We start from the raw sequence: 8,379 nt of genomic DNA on the forward strand, positions 1-8,379 counted from the left end.
CCGTCAGGAATGAAGAGACAGTTACATTTATGTAGCGCCTCTATCTTAAATTGCTGTATAGCCTATTGAGGTACTTTTGATGTGTAGTTTCACTTCTAGGAAATTTGGCAACCAGTTTACACACAGCAAGCTCCCATGAATAGCAATGTAATAATTGGTTTATTATTGTCACATCTGGAGGTACAGTGAAAAACGTGTCTTGCATGCTGTCCATACAGATCATTTCTTTGCAACAGTGCATTGAGGTAGTACAAGGCAAAAAACAATAATAGAATGCAGAATAAAGTGTTACAGTTACAGAGAAAATGCAGTGCAGACAGACAATAAGGTGCAAGGCTATAAGGTAGATCGTGAGGTCCTGAGTCCACCTTATTGTAATAGAGACTGTTCAATAGTCTTATAATGGCAGGATAGAAGCTGTCCTTGAGCCTGCTGGTATATAATTTCAGGTGGTTGTATCTTCTGCCTGATGGGAGGGGAGGGAAGAGAGAATGACTGGGGTGGGTGGGGTCTTCGATTATGTTGGCTACATTACCAAGGAAATGTAGACAATCTATAGAGGGGAGTCTGTGATGTGCTGAGCTGTGTCCACAACTCTCTGCACTAGATGATCATTAGACAGTTTGTTTCAGTGAATACCAGGTTTGCTCCCCTACTCTGATTTTTGCCATGAGATCTTATACATTCACCTGAGAGCAGATAAGGCTTTAGTTTAATGTTTCTCCCATAAGAGGACACCTTTGACAGTGAAATTGGTATTTCCTCAGTACTGCACTGGTATATCAGCTTAGAATTTTATGATCATTTCTCTAGAGTGAGGCTTGAGTACGATCTTCTGATTATGTCACCTGAGAATTTTCCAATGTTCCTTGTAAAAGATTAATTATCAAAAGGAAGCATTGCTCCTGCACTATGGATGTCACTTACAGGTATTAATAATATTGCAGAAAGTAATGAAATTATACTTGCAATGACACTGAAGGAGGCCATTTGGACCATAATATCCATGCCAGCTCGGTGGGAGCAAGCCAATTGGTCCCACTGGCATTCCTTCCCTGTACTCCTGCAACTTGCTCTCTTTTGCTCATCTCCATCAACTCCCCCTTTGATTCTTTGACATTAACCTCTAGTGGTTATTTACAGTAGGCAGTTAACCTACCTACACATCTTTGAGATGTGGAAGGGCAATGGAACACTTGAACAAAACCCATTTGGCCACAGAAGGTGTAAGCTCTGCACAGACAGCACCTTAGGTTGGGTCCCTGGAGCAGTGAAGCAGCAGCACTCACTGCTATGCCACTGATGGTGGGGAGGTGTAAGCATTAAAACAAAGTTTTGACCATTTCAATGGATTTTTTCTAAAATTGTACAAATTATTTTGAAAAATATAGCCTTGGCTGTCTGATACCTTGCGAGTTTTTTTAAAATCTCTTTTACTTTTGTTTTTCCCTTGCTTTAGCTTGGCTAGTTTAATGTAGTTAGAAAAGGAACCACAAGTGGTCAGAGGAGACTTTGGTGGGTCCCTTTTTTTTTTCAAATCTCCTATCATTTGTGCTTTTCTGTTTGCTCTGACACCCTTTCACAGAAAATTGTATCATCATGACCTGAAGAGGAAAGTGTGTGTGTGTCACAATTTGAAAAATAATAATTCTCTACTGGGCTTAGCAAAAGAAAATGGTAATAGCCAATTTCAATGGATTGAATGTTCTCTTCACAGTTGTTAAACCAGCGATCACTATGGGTGTACCTTCACTACAAAGAGTGCAGTGGTTCATGATGATGGCTTACTGCTGCCTCCTTGGTCATTCATTGTTTCCATTTTTCTCTGATCCAGGTGGCCTAACCACACATCCTGCAGATATTGCTGTAACCAGCAATTTGGTAATCAAAGGAAAATTAAATAGAACCTCTAATAATCTCTGAATTGTTACCTGAGCTACAAACGAGCTGCATTAGGACAATAAGATTAGAGAAGTGAATGTGTGGCTCAAAGATTGGTGTAATAGAAATGGGTGGGTTCTGGTTAATAGGGCACAGATACTGTGGAATGTGGTAGCTGTCTTGTTGGAATGGTCTATCCCTGAGCCATGTTGTATACACAATAGTTTGAATGCTCTCTATAAAAATGAGGAAAACATCTGTATTGGGGGACAATATTTAGTATTCATATTTAAGTACCCATTAAATGTTAGTGATTATAGTGTGTGAGAGACATGGGTGGGAAAATCCATGTTACTGATGTCACCCATGCAGAACCAAACACAGCACAAGGTTTGAAGATGTTGGGTACTAAAGCTTGTCAATGTCTACTGCTTCAAGAAATGGAGAAATAGAATGTAGTCCAAGTGTATACAACAGCTCCAGCAGTTGACTATTACTAGAAATTTATTTGTGGAGCATAATAAAAAATAGTCTGTGGGATTTTTGAGAGCTCTTTAGTATGTGCAAAAACATTTTCCACTCCACCAGGTATCTGATGAGGGTAAAATGTATGTATTCTGAAAGAGCCAAGAGTAAACAGAATCTTAGATTTTTGTGTCTGATTGGGCAGATCTCCCCTTCCTCTTACAAGAGAATACTATTCTTTTGCTCTAGTACAGTTTTGAATTTCAGCAGAAGATGCTAGAAATATTGACAAAAAATTACATTGGTCTTAAAACATAATACTCTTCCTAAATTTACATTATCTACCTACATCTTTAAGCTTTTTTAGCATGGTTTCAGGAGCACTTTCCCCATGTGTATTGTAATCATTGAAGAAGGTTCAGAATCAGGTTTATTATCACTGAAATATGTCATGAAATTTGTTGTTTTGCAGCAACAGTACTGTGCAACATATAAAAATTACTATAAGTTACCAAAAAATAAATAGAGTGCATAAGAGGAAAAACAAGGTAGTGTTCATGGACTGTTCAGAAATCTGAGATGGTGGAGGGGAAGAAGCTGTTCCTGAAACGTTGAATGTGGGTCTTCAGGCTCCTGTACTTCCTCCCTGATGGTAGTAATGAGAAGAGAACATGTCCTGGATGGTGAGGGTCCTTAATGATGGATGCCACCTTATTGAGGCATCACTCTTGAAGATGTCCTTGATGGTGGGGAGTGTTGTGCCTGTGATGGAGCTGACTGAGTCTACCACCCTCAGCAGCGTCTTTTGATCCTGCACATTGGAGCCTCTGTACCAGGTGGTGATGCAACCAGTCAGACTGCTCTCCACCATACATCTGTAGTAATTTGCAAGTCTTTGTACCAAATCTCCTCAGACTCCTAATGAAGTAGAGCTGCTGGTGTGCCACCTTTGTGATTGCATCAATGTGTTGGGCCCAGGATAGATCTGCTGAGATGTTGACGCCCAGGAACTTGAAGCTGCTCATTCTTTCCACCACTGACCCCTCAATGAGGACTGGTGTGTGTTCTCCTGACTTGCCCTTCCTGAAGTCCACAATCAATTCCTTGGTCTTGCTGACGTTGAGTGTGAAGTTATTGTTGCGACACCACTCAACTAGCCCATCTATCTCACTCATGTACACCACCTCATTGCCATCAGAGATTCTGCCAACAAAAGTGGTGTCATCGGTGAATTTATAGATGGCATTTGAGCTGTGCCAAGCCCCACAGTCATGAGTGTAGAGAGAGCAGTGGGCTAAGCACTAAAGACGTACGGGTAGGTTAATTTGGGGGTTTAAAATAGGCGATGCGGACTTGTTGGGCCGGAGGGCCTGTTACCATGCTGTAAATAAAAAAATTTCTAATTTTTTTTAAAAAGCACGCATCCTTGAGATGCACCTGTGATTGTCAGTGAGGAGATGTTATTACTGATCTGCACTGACTCTAGTCTCCTAATAAGGAAGTCAAGGATCCATTTGCAGAGGGAGGTAGAGGCCAGGTTTTGAAGCTTGTTGATTAGTACTGAGGGGATGATGGTATTGAATGCCAAGCTATAATTGATAAACAGTAGCCTGACATGTATTGCTATTGTCTAGGTGCTCCAGAGCCAGTGAGATTGCATCTGCTGTAGACCTGTTGTGATAGGCAAACTGAAGCGGGTCCAGGCCCTTGCTCAGGCAGGAATTAATTCTAACCTCTCAAAGCACTTCATTATAGTAGATGTGAGTGCTACCAGGTGTTGAGGCAGCTCACCCTGCTCTTCTTGGGCACCAGTATGATTGATACAGTTTTGAAGCAGGTGGGAACTTCCAACTACAGCAGTGAGAGGTTGAAGATGTCCTTGAACACTAGCCAGTTAGTTGGCATAGATTTTCAGTACCCTGCCAGGTACACCATCAGGGCTGGGTGCCTTGTGAGGGTTCACTCTCTTGAAGGATGTTCTGATGTCGGCCTCTGAGACAGAGGTCACAGGGTCACCAGATGTTGTGGGAATTCACACAGGTGTAGGGTTATTCTCCTTTTCATAGTGTGCATAAAAAGGGTTGAGCTCATCAGGGAGTGAAGTATCACTGCAATTATGCTGTTAGGTTTCACCTTATAGGAAGTAATGATATGCAAACCCTGCAGCAGCTGTCGTGTGTCCAATTGTATCTCTAGCTTCACTCGGAATTGCCTTTTCGCTCTCACGATGGCCTTCCATAGGTCGTACCTGGACTTCTCGTAGGGTTCTGGATCACTGGTCTTGAACACCACCACTGCTGGGAACCAGCAATTAATGTTGGTTTTGCTTCAAGTTTGTTGTCATAGCAATACGTACACAGGGTATAAAATGAAAATTATCTTTGCAGCAGCATGAAAATTGGCTTTTGGCAACATAGTACATTACAAGAGGAGGACAAAGTTAACCAACTTAAATTAACAAATCACACATGCATGTGTGCAAAATAAACATAACACTACTGCAAGATTGAAAGAGTAAAAAAAAATGTGGTCGGTTTCAGGTCAGTTCAAGAACCTCATGGCAGTGGGGAAGAAGCTGTTGTTGAACCTTGAGGTGTGGGACTTACCTCCTGTACTGCCTACCTGATGGCAGCATCGATAAGAGGGCATGGCCTGGATGTTAGAAGTCCTTAACAATGAATTTCACCTTCCTGAGACATCACCTCTTTATAGATGTCCTTGATGGTGGGGAGAGCTGTCCCCATGATGTACTGGCTGAGTCCACCACTCTCTGTAGCCTCTTGCATACCTGTGCATTGGAGTTTCCATACCAGGTCATGATGCAACCACTCAGAATGCTTTCCACTGTGCATTTGTAGAAGTTTGTCAGTCTTTGGAGACTTTCATCTTCTGAATTTTTTTCAAATCCTTTTTCCTAAGACACATTTTGAACCTTTTCCATTCCTCACTTCATAGACTTCCTTGGTAACTTATATCATAAGATTATCATCTATAGAAACTTCTGTGAGATTGCTTTTGTCAATCTTAGTTCTGTTTTTAAACTTAAAATGCATAGTTTGGTTTTGGGGTTGGTAATCCTAGTGTCTAAGGAAACCTGGCCTTCTAACTATATGGGATTGTTAGTGCAGGAACCTACTGTACTTTGTCCTGAACAATGACAATTTCAACTTGGTTCTTGTCATGAATGATGAGCATTGCTGTAATCTCATACAACAACAAACAATTATGAGTTGTTGAAATCTTTTTATTGGAGGGGGTGGAATTAGAGATAATATTTCAGGTCAGATCTTTCTTCGCTTACAAGGGATATCATTGAAAGGAATAGAGATGGGGAAGAACCCTATTGTTCATGTCTGAAATGCACCATTTGCAATGACTGGGAAAGAAGTCCTTTGAAGAAATATTGAGATAAACAAGCTGCAAACTAGTATTTGGATACAGGTTAGGAGAGTCAACACATGGTGAGTGTGTTTTTGTGAGGAACTGCCATTGGAATGGGCTGCAACTGAGGATCCAGGACCAAACTCCCAAGGGAAAGGAAGACTGGTTTCAAAAGACTAAATGATTAACATAGGGAGGGGACAGTAATAAACTGAAAATAATTAATCAGGAAAGGAAAAAAATAAGGGTAAAATAAATGGCCACAAATCAGATGAAGTTACAGCGTTAAAATAAGAATTAAGGATGACATTGAAAAACAAAAGCATGATTGTTGATTTGAAAAGAGCATTTCAAGAAAAGGGAAAGTAATGGTGGAAATAACAAAGACAAACACTGGCAAACTAAAATGGGAATTAATAAAAATGAAAAACAAAACAAGCTAACTTATGGGATATTGTGGTTGAATAATAAAGGAAATTAAATCTCTGGGGAAAGGCATTTATTAGATGTGAAGCCAAAAAAGGGCATTATGGAATATGAGAATTTTAGTTGACATTTTTAGAAATAAAAGACGACTTCCAAGATCATCTGAAGATTATAAAAAGAAAAATGAACCAGATTTTCCAACTGTAATGATAAAAAAAATAAAACCATTGATGTTCACCAACATTGTACTAGGTGTGCTGTATTACAATCTTCATTATCAACTCTAGAAATCACTAATTTGATATGTACTTGAGGTATTTACTAGCTGTAACATAACCTGAGAATATTTCCTTACAATGTAGTAGGAGAAGGCCATTGGGCCTGTTCAAGTCTTTGCTGGTTCACAGCAATCCCATTCTGCTGCCACTTATTATCCCCATAACCTATTCTCACGTTCTCGTAAACCACCAGATCCTCCCATCACCTGAACTATAGTAAATTCATAGTGGCCTATTAACCTACCAACACACATTTTTGGAACGTGGGAGGAAGCACTCAGAGGAAACCTAGGCAGCCACAGGAATAATATGCAAACTCCACACAGACAGCAGGGCTTTGCAAGACCAGTATAGTAAGTTGTATTCTCCCATCCATTCCCTGTAGTCCTTTCTTTCAAATACTTATTAAATTCACTTATGAAAACCACGGTTGATTCTGCCTGCACCACTCTGTCAGACATTGCTTCTCTAAGTGCTAACAATAAATTCCATTTTAAAAAAATATTTCCACACGTCTCCTTGGCTTTATTTATCAATGAGCTTTGCCCTCTGTTCTCAACCCTTTCACCTATAGGATTAGTTCTGTTCCAACTGGACCTCTTATTTTAAAAGCCTTTGTTACATTCTCTCCAAGGAGAACAATCTTAGCTTCTACAAGTAATGCACATCCCAGGATCTGATCCAATAAATATTTTCTACGCACTCCGTAAAGCCTTCACATATTCCCAAGGAGTGGTAACCAGAACTGAATGTCATACTCCTGGTTTAAGTGGTATTTAATAGAGTTCCATTCAAATTTCTTCATTCTGTACCTACAAAGCTCAGCATCCTGTTGATTTTCTTTTGAAATGCTTTCTTGACCTGCCTGGTCATTTCAAAGATTCATATATAGACTTGTTCCTGCACTCTCCATAGAATTATACCCTTTTTATTACTTGGTCTCTCCTCATTCTTACTCAATTTTATCTGTTGGCAATTTTATGTATTAAATTTAATCTTTCACTTGTTTGATAATTCTATAGTCGATCATCACATTTTACAAGTTAATGTGTTGAATGCTCTTAATTTGCCTTGGTAATTCAGCTCAAACAACATTCAGAAAGCTTTGTCGTCAAGGTCAAAGTAATTCACTTTAGCTATTTCCAATCCACCAACCTTAATATTAATTCCTCCACCCCAGCATACTGTGGCTGCATCATGTACCATGACAGCACAGACAACAACAGCATACTCAGACTTCACCTACAGTATCTTGTCCTCCTATAAGGATAAAGGTGGCAGGGGCAGAAGAGTTTTTTCATCTATAAGTTTGCCTCCCAAGTTGTACATCTTTCTAACTGCTGTGTAGTTTCTTCATAGTTGCTGAACCTGCATCCACTATAGTTATACCTTCACAACAAAGTTTGCACTGGTTTATGGTAACAAGCTCATCACTATCTTCTATATTGGTTATCACTATATTGGTTACATATGGTTAACAAATATTGGCCTTGCCATAGATGTCTTTGTCCCATGAGAGATTAAAAATAAGCTTGAGATTTTAAAATTAGATCAGATTCAAGCCATGCTGTATTTCCCTTAAGGCTGTATGATATGAATTAAGATTAAAACAAAATACTACTTAACTGTTGAATTTAATCTGTAATATCCTTGACATTTCCGGGTCCAAACTCCTTTCCCTTGTGTTACGGACTAGGTGAATGTTCCTTTGAGATAGAGCATAGTGTGTGTGTGTGTAGCATGCTTATGTCAACAGAAGATAAAGGACGTAATGATGTTGTTGAAGAAGTCAGTCAGAGGAGAGTGAGAAAAGAGAGAGAGATACCAGCCTGCTGGTTTTCTCTATCGATGGATGAGAAACAATAACTGTGTCTGTTACAACAACCCACATATGGAAATTGGGAATAATCCGGTGGAGTTCACTTTGTTGCTGACCTGTAGGGGGAAG

The sequence above is a fragment of the Pristis pectinata genome, chromosome 9 (genome assembly GCF_009764475.1).
Source record: "Pristis pectinata isolate sPriPec2 chromosome 9, sPriPec2.1.pri, whole genome shotgun sequence".
Classification (NCBI taxonomy): Eukaryota; Metazoa; Chordata; class Chondrichthyes; order Rhinopristiformes; family Pristidae; genus Pristis; species Pristis pectinata.